This window comes from Ornithorhynchus anatinus, chromosome 4 (assembly GCF_004115215.2).
Source record: "Ornithorhynchus anatinus isolate Pmale09 chromosome 4, mOrnAna1.pri.v4, whole genome shotgun sequence".
Lineage (NCBI taxonomy): Eukaryota > Metazoa > Chordata > Mammalia > Monotremata > Ornithorhynchidae > Ornithorhynchus > Ornithorhynchus anatinus.
The window spans coordinates 115,379,339-115,395,519 of NC_041731.1; the positions used below are offsets into that span (position 1 = coordinate 115,379,339).

The following is a 16,181-nucleotide window of genomic DNA, read 5'->3' on the forward strand; positions in this document are numbered from 1 at the left end:
CCAGGCACAGCAGTGTCTATAAAGACCGTTACAGCAGCCACCCAGTCTTCCCTAAGTTTTGTGGAGGTCTCGTGCTGCGGATGCTGTTCTCTTTCCCTTTGGGGTGATGAAAGACAGGATGGGATCGTCTCCATGATGTCAAAGAAGAGAGCTAGTGCTAGAAGATGCAGTGTGGCTAGCTGTCCCTTGGGGAAGATGTGGAGACTCACAGAACCTTCTTTTATATGTGCCCTGGTGTGCCCAAAGAGTATGCTGGAAGGAGGGGCCCTCAGCGGTAGGGAAGAAGACGGTAGTTACCATGGATGCTTTGCTCAGCTGTGGTGAAGGTAAAGAATGAGGCAATAACGTGTTCCCTGCCTACAAGGAACTGCCAGTTTACTAGGGAAAATTAAGATTAAAAATATTCACAACTGGAATGGTAGAAATAAATAACGATGAATAATTATGGTACTCGTTAAGTGCTTACAATTGACGCTGGGCTAAGCACTAGGGTAGATACAAGATAATCAGGTGAGACATAATCCCCGTCCCACATGGTGCTCACAGTATTAATCCCCATTTCACAGAAGAGGAAACTGAGGCTCAGAGAAATTAAGGGACTTGTCCAAGGTCAAACAGCAGACATGGAGTGGAGCCGGGATTAGAACCCATATCCTCTGACTTCCAGGCTCATGGTCTATCCACTAACAATGTTGCTTTTCATGGAGGACATCTATACGTGAGGGTGAAGGAAGTTGTAAATAAGTTCCTAAGTGCTAGAGTTGGCTAAAGGGATGATATGGTTCAAAGTGCTGGAAAATTGATTGAGGAAAATTTGTTGGAGGAGTTGGAAATAAAGGCAGATTTGAATGTGGGTAAAGCAGTGGTCTCTATGATATGGAGAGAAGGGCAGGGAGGAAGTTCCAAGCTGGGAGACTAACATGAGTAGGGGAACAGAAGGAGTGAGTAATAGCTAGAAACTTGACTCTGAAGGAAATAAGCCAGAAAGCAGATGAAGAGAGAGGATTGCTAAGGTGGGGCCTGAGACTGGAGAGTCTTGAAACTGAGGTCTATCAACTCTGATGGATTGCACTCTACCCAGTACTTAGTACAGTGCTCAGCACAAGAGCTCTCAATAAATACCATTGATTGATTGATTGATTGACTGGAAGCTCAGTGATCCCCATGTGGGACAGGGACCTATTTCCAATCTTATTTTTTTTATATCTACGACAGTGAGCAGCTCAGCATATAGTAAGCACTTAGATGCTATTATTAGAATTATCATTGTTATTATTATTACTACTAATGAAGAGCTACAGCTATGGGAAGGAAAGGGATTTGAGTATCCAAGGTCTTAGGTAATTCAGTTATGCCATGCATTCGTTCATTCATTCATTCATTCATTCATTCATTCAATCCCATTTATTGAGTGCTTACTGTGTGCAAAGCACTGTACCAAGTCCTCGGGCAACTGCATTATAACAATGGATAGACACATTGTATCCTGGTACTCTCCTGGGGTAGAGAAATATTGGGTAAATTTACGCCATCTGGGAGTATCTGAAGTTACCCAGGTCTGTTCCAGCCAATCAATCAATTAACAAATCATTCATTGATTCATTCATTTCTATTTATTGAGGGTTTATTTTGTGCAGAACACTGTACTAAGCCCTGGGAAAGTACAATTCAGAAACAAAGACGGTCCCTACCCACAATGGGCTCACAGTCTAGAAGAGGGGAGACAGACATCAAAACAAGTAAACAGGCATCAATAGCATCAATATAAATAGAATTAGAGCAATATATACACATCAGAATAAGTAAAATAGGCATTAGTATAAATAAATAGAATTATAGATATGTACATATATACACAGTGCTGGGGCGGGGAGGGAGCTAGAGCAAAAGGAGTGAGTGGGGGCGAGAGGAGGGGAAGGAGAGCTGAGGAAAAGGGGGTTTAGTCTGGAAGGACTCCTGCAGGAGGTGAGCTTTCAGTAGGGCTTTGAAGGGGGGAAGTGTGTGATTGGCAGATTTGAGGAGGGAGGGCATTCTAGGCCAGAGGTAGGACGTGGACCAGGGGTCAACAGAGGGACAGACGAGAACGAGGCACAGTGAGAAGGTTAGCACCAGAGGAATGGAATGTGTGGACTGGGATGTAGAAGGAGACAAGGGAGGTGAGGTAGGAGGGGGCAAGGTGAGGGAGAGCTTTGAAGCCAATAGTGAGTAGTTTTTGCTTGATACGAAGGTTGATAAGCACCCACTGGAGATTTTTGAGGAGGGGGATGACATGCCCAGACATTTCTGTACAAAGATAATCTGGGCAGCCGAGTGAAGTATAGACTGAAGTGGGGAGAGACAGGAGGCTGGGACGTCAGCAAGGAGACCGATACAGTAATCCAGGCGGGATAGGATGAGTGATTGTACTAATATGTTAGTAGTTTGTATGGAGATGAAAGGGCAGACCTTGGCGATGTTTTTAAGATGAGACCGGCAGGTTTTGGTGACACATTGGTTGTGTGGAGTGAATGAGATATTGGAGTGAAGGGTGACACCAGGTGGCAGGCTTGTGAGATGGGAAGGATGGTAGTGCCATCCACAGCGACGGGAAACTCAGGGAGAGGACGGGGTTTGGAAAGGAAGATAAAGAGCTCAGTCTTGGATATGTTGAGTTTTAGGTGGTGGGAGAACATCCAGGTGGAGATGTCCTGAAGAAAGGAGGAGATACGAGCCTGGTGGGAGGGAGAGAGAGAAGGGGAGGAGATATAGATTTAAGTATCATCCATGTAGAGATGATAGTTGAAGCCGTGGGAGTGAATGAGTTCACCAAGGGAGTGAGTATAGATGGAGAAGAGAAGAGGGCCAAGAACTGACCCTTGAGGAACCCCTACAGTTAGTGGATGGGAGGGGGAGGAGGAGCCCATGAAGGAGACTGAAATTGAATGGCCAGAGAGATAAGAGGAGAACCGGGAGAGAACTGAGTCAGTGAAGCCAAGGTTAGATAACGTGTTGAGGAGAGGGTGATGGTTGACAGTATCAAAGGCAGCCGAGAGGTTGAGGAGGATTAGGATGGAGTAGAGGCCAGTGAATTTGGCAAGAAAGAGTTGATTAGTGACTTTCGAGAGAGTGGTTTCAGTGTAGTGGAGGGAATGGAAGCCAGATTGGAAGGGGTCAAGGAGAGAGTTGGAGGAGTGGAATTCGAGGCAGTGAATGTAGATGACTCTTTCCAGGTGTTTGGAAAGGAAGGGTAGGAGGGAGATGGGGTGATAATCGGAGGGGCTGTGGGGTCAAGGAGGAGTTTTTAGGATGGGCGAGACATGGGCATGTTTGAAGGCAGAAGGGAAGAAGCCATTATGAGCAGTCATTTCTTTTTAAAATATTTGTTAAGTGCTTTTCTATGTGTCAGGCACTTTACTAAGCACTGGGTAGACACAAGTCAATCCATTAGACACAGTCCGTATCCCACATGTGACTCACATAAATCCCCATTTTACAAGTGAGGTAACTGAGGGCACAGAGATGTTAAGTGACTGCCCAACATCACACAGCAGACAAGTGTCAGAGCCACAAAGTCACAGTGCTAAATGTGTTCAGAGTACTGTCTTAAGGGTTTGGGAGAATAGCATACAATGAAGTTGGTAGAATTCATTCCTGCCCTCAAGGAACTTAGAGACTAAAAGGGACAACAGGCATTCAAATGAATTAGAGATAGGATAAATGGCAAAGTATAAGAATACATATATAAATGTTGTGGCTCTGGGAGCTTGATAAGTATCAAAGTGCATAGGGGTATCAGTGTACAAGGGAAGGTGAATAGATATGGAAATTTAGGGAATGCCTCATGGAGGAGATAGAAGAAATGTAGGGTTGAGAGAGGAGGAATTTGAGACAAACTTTGAGGAAAACTCTGGGAATATTTCAAGCTTTGTATGTATATTTGTGTGGTTAGGGGCTCATCATGAATATTCAATCAGTCAAACATTGGTATTTATTGAGTTCTTAGTAATGATAATGGTTATCATAATTATGGTATTTGTTTAGCGCTTACTATGTACAAAGCCCTATTCTAAATCCTGGGATAGATACAAGTTAAGCAGGTTGGATACAGTCCCTGTCCCATATGAGACTCACACTCTTATCCCCACTTTACAGATGAGGTAGCTGAGGCACAGAAGTCTTAAGTGACTTGCCCGAGGTCACACAGCAGACATGTGTCAGAGCTGGGATTAGAACCCAGGTCCTTCTGAATCCCAAGGCCTGTGATCTATCCACTAAGCCATGCTGCTTCTCAAGTCATTCATTCATTCAATAGTATTTATTGAGCGCTTACTATGTGCAGAGCACTGTACTAAGCGCTTGGAATGAACAAGTCAGCAACAGATAGAGACAGTCCCTGCCGTTTGACGGGCTTACAGTCTAATCGGGGGAGACGGACAGACAAGAACAATGGCAATAAATAGAGTCAAGGGGAAGAACATCACCAAGTCATGCTTAGTGTGACCAAGTCTTTTGGAGAGTACCATATAATAATCAATCAAGCAATCAATCAGTGGCATTTATTTGAATTAAATAAATTATTATGGTATTTGTTAAGTGCTTATTATGTGCCAAGCACTGTTCTAAGCACTGGTGTAGATACAAGGTAATGAGGTTGTCTCACGTGGGGCTAACAGTCTTAATCTCCATCTTACAGATGAGGTAACTGAGGCCCAGAGAAAGTAAAGTGTCTTGCCCAAGGTCACACAGCAGACAAGTAGCAGAGCCGGGATTAGAACCCACGACCGCTGACTCCTAAACCCTTTCTCTTTCCACTAAGCCACGCTGCTTTTCTATGCACAGAGTATTATACACAGTGTATTGCAGTGTTTGGAAAAGTACATTACAACAATTGTGATAGATCTTGATCCCTTCCTGGAAAGAACTGAATGCTATAGAGTAAATTCACTGTGGGCAGGGAAAGTGTCAAGTTTACTGTTACAGTGCACTCTCCCAAGCGTTTAGTACAGTGCTTAGCCCAGAGTACATGCTCAATAAATATAATTGAATGAATGGAAAATGAATGGTAGACATTTTCCCTGCCCTCAAGGAGATTGTCTTGTGGTTCCATCACTGCTTGTGGCAAAGTGAAGCAAAGATGGGCTCGTTCCAGCCTCTCCAGGAGCCATCAAACGGCTCCCTTTTGTGGGTAATGAGAAGGGATTCAGGAATTGCTATGACCCCCTGGGGTATTTAGCACTCCTTCAAGATCCTGGTTCAAGGAGGCTTGCCTACAGGCTCCGTACTACCATGACTGCCTGTTCTCACTGTTTTAAATACCACAAGGAGGTGCTGCTAATGAAATTTGTAAACGTCTTCTGAGCCGCAATATAACAGCTGTGGCCAAGTCTTTCTTGTAAATGGTAAATTGAGCCCCCAGTCTTCACATGGAAGCCTTGCATTTTGGTTTTGGGCACAATGCCAGAATGCAATCATTTGTAGTGTGGTAAAAGAAGTAATGGATATAATGCAATGATTTGCTTTGTGTAATAGGGTACTACTAGCTGATTACAGAGAACCTTTCAACTCCTCCTCTGCATCAGGCCCTCTTCTTGCCTAATCTCTCTCCCTCTCCTCAATTCAGCTGTCTCACGTCTTTCCTCCCGCATTACCCCATTTTCATTGCCCAGCTGGCCCCTTGGCAGATTGACTTCTCTCCCCTCTTCGTCCAGGGCCACCCACAAAATAATCTCTGTTGTCTGGAATCTCCACACCCTCTCTGCAGGAACTCCCTAATCTCTTTGGGGGATTCCTGATTTCCATTTCTTGCCATCCTGACTTGTCCCATCTTCCCTGTTTTCACTTTGGAGCTAGGGTCCCAGAGCAGGACCAGGCTCTACCCTGACCAACATCTTTTCTCCCTGGACTGGCCCTCACTCTCCCCTACCTCAGACTAAGTATCCAGGACTATCCCATTCACTTTCAGCTGGATCACTGGTGCTGTCACTCTTCCCCTACCAATTTCCTCTTTCTACTACCCAGCCCAGACCTACCTTTACTTTTTCATTTTGGGGCTCAACCCACAGCCAATCCCCAACGCACCTTAACAACCGGAGTCGACATTAGCCCTAGCAAAAGGACTTCTCTAGATCTCCAACAACTTGCCCAAGTGCAAGCTCTATCTCCCTCTACCACTCTCAAATTCAGGGCACACCCTACCCTAGTCCTGACTGACCGCAACTCAATTCCTCAAATCCCCTGTTCAACTCTATCCTTTCACCCAAGCAGATCAACTATTCCTAATCCTTCCTCCTGACTCTGCTCCCTGGACCCTCCTGTTAGTCTTTGCTAGTGGGTGACTGATGATGTCCGAGGCTGAGGTTGACCACTATTCCTTATAAATATTTACAGTGAACGAAGGAGACAAGACAATTCTACTGAGTATTGCCAAAAGGTACTTTGGGATGTCAGGTTTATACGGCACAGGCCGATTCATCACTTTAGTCTTCTTTAGACCAAATCGTTATTCCAAAAACCTCTGCTGACTCTGCAGGGTGATGCAAAATCTGTTCCATGCCGTTTTCTGGAAGTGATGCCAGAACACTCTGCCTAATGAAATGGAGGAGATTCCTAGAGCTTCCTGAAGGAAAAGAATCATATCCTATTGTGAAATCTGAGTTCCACATTTCATCCTCCTGTCTGACTCTCTAAATAAAATAGAGTGGATAACATGGAAGCTATTCTGTAGCCTGCTTTGGTGAGGAAAAGGGGAGAGATAGATGAGAGGTGTGCATCACAGGAATGGATACTACCATGATATTTAAATAAACATGAAAACCACCAAGTTGGGTATATGCTATGCTAATGTGTGAAATGCTTATTTTCACATTGAGAGAAGCTTGTAATAAAACATCAGTGATATAAAAATAAAATTGTCTCAGATAAACTCACTGAACAATTTTAAAATTTTGTAAATGCTTTCAAGAAGCTAAGAAATTGGCTTGTAAGACCTCTGTATTATGCACAATAAGAATGCATAAAGTGGATGCTTCATCCTCAATCAATCAATCAATCAATTAGTGATATTTATTGAGAGATTTCTAGGCGCACTGAACTGTACAATGCAACAGAGTTGTTAGATGCAATTTCTGCTCACAGGAGTTAATGGACTACAGGGGGCAGGTATTAAAGCTAGGGAAAGTGTAAAAGAATATTTCATAATTACTGTGGGGCTGGGGTGAATATCAAACTGTTTAAGGGGTACCCAACCAAATTCATAGTTGAGACAAGAGGGGAGGGCAGAAAGGGGTCAGTCTGTGGGAAAATTTCTTGGAAATGTGATTTTGGAAGTTTTGAAGGTGGGGAGAGTGGTCTATTATAAAGGCAGTTTCTGCAGTGGCATATAGGAGTAAATTGGATTCCACTGCCACGCCTTCCCAGCAAACACATCCTTTGGGAAGAGGAGAATGGATTTTAGACCTCTAGTACTTGGAATAGCAGAGAATACGGATCTCACACACCCTCTAGCTTAGCCTTTCTCTCTTGCAAGCTTCCTTCGTTCTAGTTAGTTATGCTTTTTATGAAGTGTTTACTAGGGGTCAAGCATTATGCTAATAACTAGGATCAGAACAGAACAAGTATCACAGGTGCATTTAGTTCCACAGTGTGTGAGTGCGTGTGGGTGTGTGTGTACAGCTGCACATACACACGCTTTATCTGAGGATGTGAGGAAGCCTAGATCCTCCCCCTCTTCCTCCTCCACTCCTCTCCCACACTGAGTAAATTAATGAATAAGATTCCTTATTTGCAAAAATGACAGCAAAGACCATGCCCTGAACATAAATAAAAAGAATATGACTTTTTTCTTTTTTGCCAGATGGAAATAATCTTAAAAAAAGTTAATCCAATTCCTTCTGCAACTCCTAACAGGAAAATTCCTGCTACTTACCTCAGCACATTGATAAAGGAATCTTGATAACCACATACAATCTGCATAGTTATTAAATATCTTTTAACATAACAATGTCCATTCCTTTAACCAAAGATGCTGAAGAAAGAATGTAACTTTCAATATAACTTATTGTGTTATCTATTGAGAAGGAGCATGGTATAGTGGATAGAGTGTGGGCCTGGGAGTCAGGAGGTTATGGGTTCTAATCCCAGCTCTGTCACTTGTCTGCTGTGTGAGCCTGAGCAAGTCACTTCATTTCTCTGTGCCTCAGTTACCTCATCTGTAAAATGGGGATTGAGACTGTGAGCCCCATATGGGACAAGGACTGTGTCCAACCCGATATGCTTGTATCCAACCCAGCGCTTTGCAGAGTGCCTGGCACATAGTAAGTGATTAAAAAATGCCATGATAATTATTATTCATTATTATTATTATTATTGTTTAAATGCACATTTAGGATATACATATCAGCCACACATACATTCATCAGAGAATTCTGGAATTTTCCGACCATCCAGGCCAATTCTACTGCCCTAAATCCCAAACTTTTGCTTGCTGTAGACCTAGGAAATCCTGGATGAATACAGGGAGGAATGGAGTGGATGCGATTGTGTGCAAAGATGGTTCATCTGGAATATTATAAGCAGCACTGCTAGAAGCTGGGCACCCAGCAGATGCCATGCTCATAATGGAGAGGCTGCTACTCATAGCTATGGAGAGGAGACTTATCTCTCAGTGGGATAGACAGTTTTGATTGGTTAGACACAGCCCTGCAGTCATATGCTGCTGGCAGGAAAATCAAAATATTCTTAGAGTCCAAACTGTTTTGAATATATCATAGTGTCAAAGTCTGTAATTAATCAAATCTGAATTAATACATGCCGATAGCATCGCGTTTTGCTCACAAATAGTGGAAAGAAAAGACATTTTCAGAATTAGTGTTAGGTTCTGTTCTTAACTATTTCCACTGTATCGAGTACTATGATACTTCTAGATTATTAAACAATGTTTTATGCCAGGTATTTTATATACACATAATCGGGAGAGATCACTAGGCTTCATTCAAAATGTTGTTGGCTTCTTTTAGTTTGAGGTGAATTGTTTTATAATTTGAAAGTGGATATTTGTATTTCATTTCCTTTGAGGGTTCTTTTTAAAGCAAACTCCCCTAAGCTTCCAAACAACCATTTTCATTTTTTTCCCCATTTTTGCTATTCCCTTTGATTTCATGCAACAATATTAATATATGCTCTGGGGCTTAAAATAATTTTCCCCTCTAATGAGTTTAAAAAGGGTTTGCTTTATGTTCAAGCAGTTCAGACTCTCAATAGGGATTTTAGGTCCTGCAAAGTGAGTCTTTGTGGTGAACAGTAACATACCTGCATGAAATTCTCAAACACTGCCGTGTAGGTTTCTGATGAAGTCAAAGCTATGCCAGGCATATCATGATGATTTTGGTGTTCATGGTGCTGTAAGGATGAACCAATGTATGTCACTGAAGGGAGAAGAATAGATGACATTCTTAGGGCATTGTTTTGGAAAAGAAGCTTTCAAAGGGCCAGGAGACGAGGTGTAAAAAACATACTCAGGAACTGTAAGCATTGAGCAGTGTAGTATATCAAGGGGCAGGCTTTGAGTATTAACAGTGTCTTCTCTCATCAGCCTTTTCAACCACACTCTCAACTGTAGGTGAATTTTGCTGTCAGTGGGGTCTTTTGGGAGCGTAAAGCATAGTCACACATATACACATGGCTGTCTTAACGTCCCCCAAATATTTGCATAAATTATATATTGTTTATATATTATCATTATTATTTATACATTTTAAAACTATTTATACATATATACAACTAATAGTAACTGGTATGAAAACAAAAGGACCAAATGCTAATGCTACTTATTCTATTATACTCTCCTAAGCACTTAGAATAGTGCAGTAAGCATTCAACAATACAGTAAATTGCTATGCTGATCAGTAATTCAGTGCTAACTTTCGTGTTTTACAGCACAATCGATCAGATGAATAAATACGCTGGGAAGATAGTTTTAAGTTGAAATTGGGAAATAGAGTAGACATTTTATGGACAGGCAATGCCGCATCTCAACTGAAAATTGGGGCTCACTTTTTTTTTTTAAAGGAATTAAACAGTCACTTTGTGCCCAGCACTCTTCTAAGTGGCACTGTTTTAAGAACTGAGATAGATACAGGCTAATCAGGTTGGACACTGTCCCACACGGGACTCACAATATAAATTCCCATTTTACAGATGACCTAACTGAAGCATAGCTAAGTGACATGCCCAAGGTTACACGGCAGACAAGTGTCAGAGCTGAGATTAGAACTCAGGTCCTTCTGACTCCTAAACCCGTATTCTATCCACTATGCCACAAGAAAGATCAGCATGGCACCCTGTAATCAAGAAAGAAGTGACTCTTTTTTAAGAGGACATTCAGAAAGATCACGAGGCCAGGAATCAAAGGTAAAAAAAAATCACACCAAGTACTGAAAATGGCAAACTGCTGGTATAACACTACATGTAGGCACGATGTGATCAGAACTGTGGAATCCCTATTGGACATTTGAATGCTACCATCCAGTGGTGTCTTCTTTCAGCCTAGAGTAGGGTTACCTATGTAATGTTTTCAGCCAAAGTTAGACAAAATAATCCCAGGGAAGCTTAGAGTACGTTTAGCCTACCTCACAATGTCTTTGCTGTTATTATACATTCTAAATCAATACTTAAATTATGTGTGGTAATGTGAAAGTATGGGATTTACAATAATTAAAAATATTTTATTAACATCATACTTCATAGGAAAGTAAACGAGTTTAAAAATGTTAATTGCCCTGTGACTAATTTCGGGTGGACACTAGAATTATTTTTTCTGTAGAAGTAATTTATTCAAGAATTAAATTTTATTTGAAATTGTAATTTGAAAGCGGCATATTAAGATTTCTTTCCCCTCTTAGGAGGCTACTCCAGGTACAAGGACTTTTCCCCAGTGTAGCTCTGCACTGTAGCGATTTCAGTTCCTGAAAATGAATTTTCAGAAAGATATCACTTCTTAATAAAGTAATAATAACTTGCCTGCAATTCAGAATTACAAAGTGACTAGAAGAATTTTCAAATGTTACAACAGGACCTGATGTGTATTCATGAGGGAGCTAGGCTGACTGGAAGGATCAGGGAGTTTGGAAGGGATTACAGAGAAGAGGTAGAAGGAGTTAATTTAGAACTGTCTAAATATGAGCAAGATAGTACCACTTGCAAATTGTCTTAAAATATTGTATTATTTTTATTATCATACCTGTGAAGTGCTTACTGTGTACCAAGTACTGTACTTAGAAGTGGGGTAGACACAGAATCACCAGTTTGGGCACAGTCCTTGTCTTAGATGGGACGCTTAGTATAGTGGTCAGCCGACAGTAAGTCCTCAATAAATGCGACTGTTTGAGTGTTTGGATGATTACATAGAATGAGCGCCCCATTCTATGTTGTCATCCAAGCACTCAGTCGCATTTATTGAGGACTTACTGTCCGCTGACCACTGTAGTAAGTGCTTGGGAGAGTACAAAGTATCAGGTTTGGTAGACACGTTCCCTGCCCGCAACGAGTTTACAGTCTAGAGGATTTAGTCTAGATTGAATTTAATCTAGAGTAAGATTTAATTTCTATTTTACTGCTTAGGTAACTGAGGCACAGCGAAGTAAGTGATTAGCCCAACATCATCCAGCAGACAAGTGGCGGAGTTGGGATTTGAACTCGGTCCTTTGACTCCCAGTCTCATGCTGGTGAAACTGAAAGTGGTCTCTCTAGGGATTTGCCAGTGGATGTATGACATTCATTACAGATGACACAGACCCAAAAATGACCTGAGGGATTCCCAACACCCTGGCATGTGGTGGAATAGTATTCAAGGAGCCATCGACAAACTGGATTCTTGCCTACTTGGAGTCAGCGTCCTCCAAGCCTGGGAGAATTTCACTATCTTCCCTGCCCATGAGTTTACAGTCTACAGTGGGAGAGAGAGATTAATATAAATATATACCTTATAGTATATGGTTTAAGATATGTATGTAAGCACGGTGGGGTCGGGAGTGGGGTCAAATACCAAATGTTCAAAGATCATTGCTCCAAGTGCTCATCCTGGGATGATAATATTTTATGCACTGGGTGAATGAGGATTACAGAACTTTCTAGTAATTGCTTAGAAATTTAGAATTCCTGTAGCTCTCCTAAAGCTATGTGTGGGACCAGAGAGGGCTCACAGTATTTCCGGGAGGTTTTCTGTGCACAGTTGATTATTGATTTAGAGGAGCCTGGAAGAAGAATCTTGCTTCTGAAAAAAATATCATTTTCTCCTATGTTATATCCTAAATCAGCAGTCCAGGAAAAGAAATAGATTTTTTAAGCTATTTCTTCTGTGTTGACACCTTTTTTAGCTTGAAGAAATCAGAGAGTTACAAAAGGTGATGAATTTGAAGTGATCTTGGTTTCAGAGTCTTAAATAGCACTCTGTGATAAACTGCTTGTAATTCATCTCATTGAGCGCGATAGTGTTGTTTAAATATTTCAAGTGAACAAGCACTTCATGACAAATACTGATAAGATTTTTAGTAGCAGAGTAAATAATTAATATTCTTAACTTCCCGATTTTTAAATGTGCAGATAATTGTCATGGTCCTCTAGCTTAACTTCTCTAACAAGTTGTATCTTGGCTTTGTCTGGCTTTTCTAATTCTGTGCAAATAGTTCTCATGGTTTAGGTTTTAATGCTTTGGGAAATATCTTTCCTGTTGAGGAAATACATTTATAATATTGAATGGAACATTTATTAGTCTTTCCATTTTAACAATTTCCTAATGCTGTGTATATAAAGACTGATATTTACAATGGACTTATCTTGGGTTTATTTTTAAAAATAGCAATTGTCTAAATAAAATGGCCTTCTTAATTGCATTGCATTATCATAGGAGCAGATAAATGTCTTCTACTACAACGTTAATTCTTCTATGATTAAAGGTAATTGTATTAGGATTATCCAAGTGAATTATAATGTGTTACTGTTGCTAAAATACATCTTCTTTTTTCAAAATTTTCTATTGATTAAAACATTTAGCTTCCGTACACAGAGTTATTCAACTTTATATGGAAACTTTTGCCAGTAAATAACTAATGAAATAACTGAAAAAGTATCCTGTATCCACAAACTAATGATTTAAAAAAAAAAAAACTAGTTCCATGTTCATTCATTCATTCATTCAATAGTATTTATTGAGCGCTTACTATGTGCAGAGCACTGTACTAAGCGCTTGGGATGAACAAGTCGACAACAGATAGAGACAGTCCCTGCCGTTTGACGGGCTTACAGTCTAATCGGGGGAGACGGACAGACAAGAACAATGGCACTAAACAGCGTCAAGGGGAAGAACATCTCGTAAAAACAATGGCAACTAAATAGAATCAAGGCGATGTACAATTCATTAACAAAATAAATAGGGTAACGAAAATATATACAGTTGAGCGGACGGGTACAGTGCTGTGGGGATGGGAAGGGAGAGGGGGAGGAGCAGAGGGAAAAGGGGAAAATGAGGCTTTAGCTGCGGAGAGGTAAAGGGGGGATGGCAGAGGGAGTAGAGGGGGAAGAGGAGCTCAGTCTGGGAAGGCCTCCTGGAGCAGGTGATTTTTAAGTAAGGTTTTGAAGAGGGAAAGAGAATCGGTTTGGCGGAGGTGAGGAGGGAGGGCGTTCCAGGACCGCGGGAGGACGTGACCCAGGGGTCGTTCAGAGGTGTAGAGTTCATTTATTGCAGCAAATTCCTGAATCGCAACTTATCATAAAAAGTACCAGTACACCGCACAAGCCTAAAATCAATTATTGGGTAGGTATATATTGATAATAAAATACAATTACTAAATTGGCTAATGTTAATCAGGCTTCTGGATAATTAACCTATAAGTGATGACAATTTTACAGAGCCTTACATTACCTGGTCTTGGTATATTTTTGTTCTTTGAGTGATGGAGTTTGTTAAGCGTTTACTATGTGCCAAACACTGTTCCAAGTGCTGGGGTAGATACGAGGTTATGAGGTTGTCGCCATGTGGGGCTCATTGTCTTAATCCCCATTTGAATGATCCTTCTCTGCCAGGGTTAAGGGCTGTCCTTTGGGTAGTGAATGTGTCACCTGTTTGATAATAATAATAATATCTGTGAAGCACTAATCATATGCCAAGAACACTGTACTAAGTGCTGGGGTACAGGGTAATCTGGTTGGACTTTGTCACTGTCTCACATGAGGCTCACAGTCTAATCAGGAGAGAAAACAGATATTGAATCACCATTGAGGGAACTGAGGCCCAGAGAAGTTGAGTCATCCAAGGTCACACAGCCTGCACGTGGCAGAACTGGGATTAAAAACCAGATCCTCTGACAGGCCAATGTTCTTTCCTGTAGCCACCTTGCTTCCCAAGCCCTTAATGTGGCATATTAGCCTGGGGGAACTAATAATAATAATAGTAAAAATAATAATTGTAGTATTTGTTAAGTGCTTACCAGGCACTGTACTAAGTGCTGGAGGTAATAGGAGCAAATTGGGTTGGGCACAGTCCCCGGTCCCACATGGGGCTCACAGTCTCAATCCCCATTTTATTGATAAGGTAATCAAGGCACAGAGAAGTGAACTGATTTGCCCAAGGTCACATAGCAGAAAGGGGCAGAACTGAATTAGAACCCGTGACCTCCTGATTCCCAGGTCTGTGCTCTATCCACGAGGCTAGGCAATAAATATTATACTGGCTAGAGCTTGCATTTATTCCTTAGGCTCTGAGACTAAAATTTGATAAAACTTGCATGTGGGGAAGTGGCAGCGTTAAGCATCCTCTATCCTGAATATGAGAGTCATTCAGGGCCCCCTAGAGGTTTGCTTTTGAACACCTCTAAGCTAATACATTTTCCATTTCAATTTCCTCCTGCGCTAGATATGTAATTAGAAGAAACAAAGACCTTAGTAGGTAGAGAAAGGAATATATTTTACCACAGAGTTTGATCGCTCCAAAAGTGTGGGAATCAAAGTGCGTCCTGCACAAAGCATGAAACCTCCACTGGGACAAAAAGAGGCTGTATTTCTGTCAAATTTGTGACTTCTTGCCCACCCCTGGAAAAGTTGTGCTCCATTTGGCCTGGGTCTGGCTCTTCATCTAGGTGGGATTGTAGGACGAGGAGGGAAACTGCTGGAGCCATGAATCTAGGACCACAGAAAGAGCAGGACTTTGAGAATAGGAGTAGCCTAGTGGAAAAGACACAGGCCTGGGAGTCAGAGTACCTAGCTTCTAATCCTGCCTCTGCCACTTGGTTACTACGTGACTAGAGGCAAGTCCCTTAATTTCCCGGTGCCTCAGTGACTGCATCTGTAAAATGGGTAGGAAAATATCTGTTCTCCCTCTTTCTGAGGCTGTGAGCTCCAAGTGGGACAGGAACTGTATCTGATCTGCTGCCCCAGTGCTTAGTACAGTGATTGGAACATAGTAAGTGCTTAGGAAAATATTAGTAGAAGTAGTAATAGTACTAGTTTGTCACAGATATCTCATTGTTCCTCAACATGAAGAGGAAATAAAACTCATCTATGGTCCTGTCTTATGCCGTCGAGTCATTTCCGACCCATAGCGTCCCACCACGGAAACATCTCTCCCAGAATGCCCCGCTCTCCATCTACAATCCTTCTGGTAGTGGATCCAGAGAGTTTTCTTGGTAAAAATTCAGAAGTGGTTTACCTCTGCCGCCTTCCACACAGTAAACTCGAATCTCCACCCTCGACTCTCTCCTGTGCCGCTGCTGCCCAGCGTGGGTGAGTTTCAACTTGTAGTAGATTGCCTTCCACTCATTAGCCACTGGCCAAGCTAGGAATGGAATAGATAGGCCTCTGCTTGACTCTCCCTCCTGTAGCTGAGGCTGGTAGAGAACTGGAAACTCTCCAGGTGCAACCCTGAGACGGGCATCTCTGGTACTGCAAACTGATATGGAAAACTCGGCAAATTCAGGCAGAAACAGTCTGACAAGGGCAAAAAATTTCAATATACTTAGTTTTGAATACAAAATGATGTAACTTTTTTAGCATTCTCTAAAATGACAGCTGTTAATAGTGTAGTCACTCATTTAATGGTGTTTATTGATTGCCTACTGTGTGCAGAGCGCTGTCTTGAGCTGCTCAGGAAAGTTTCTCAACCTAAGGTCAAGGTTATTGAATTCAGAAACTTACATGAACATTACCTTGAAGCA

At 41.8% G+C, this 16,181-nt stretch overlaps 1 protein-coding gene and 1 non-coding gene across 2 annotated transcripts in view; one reads left to right on the forward strand and one right to left on the reverse strand.

Annotated features, from left to right (window-relative positions):
• The window catches only part of NEGR1 (neuronal growth regulator 1), a 1,090,779-nt gene that overhangs the window by 33,971 nt on the left and 1,040,627 nt on the right, over window positions 1–16,181 (forward strand). The window lies entirely within an intron of this gene.
• Window positions 15,761–15,898, reverse strand: LOC114811897. The gene has a single exon (XR_003759593.1). It is a non-coding gene; the product is annotated as a small nucleolar RNA SNORA7 (small nucleolar RNA).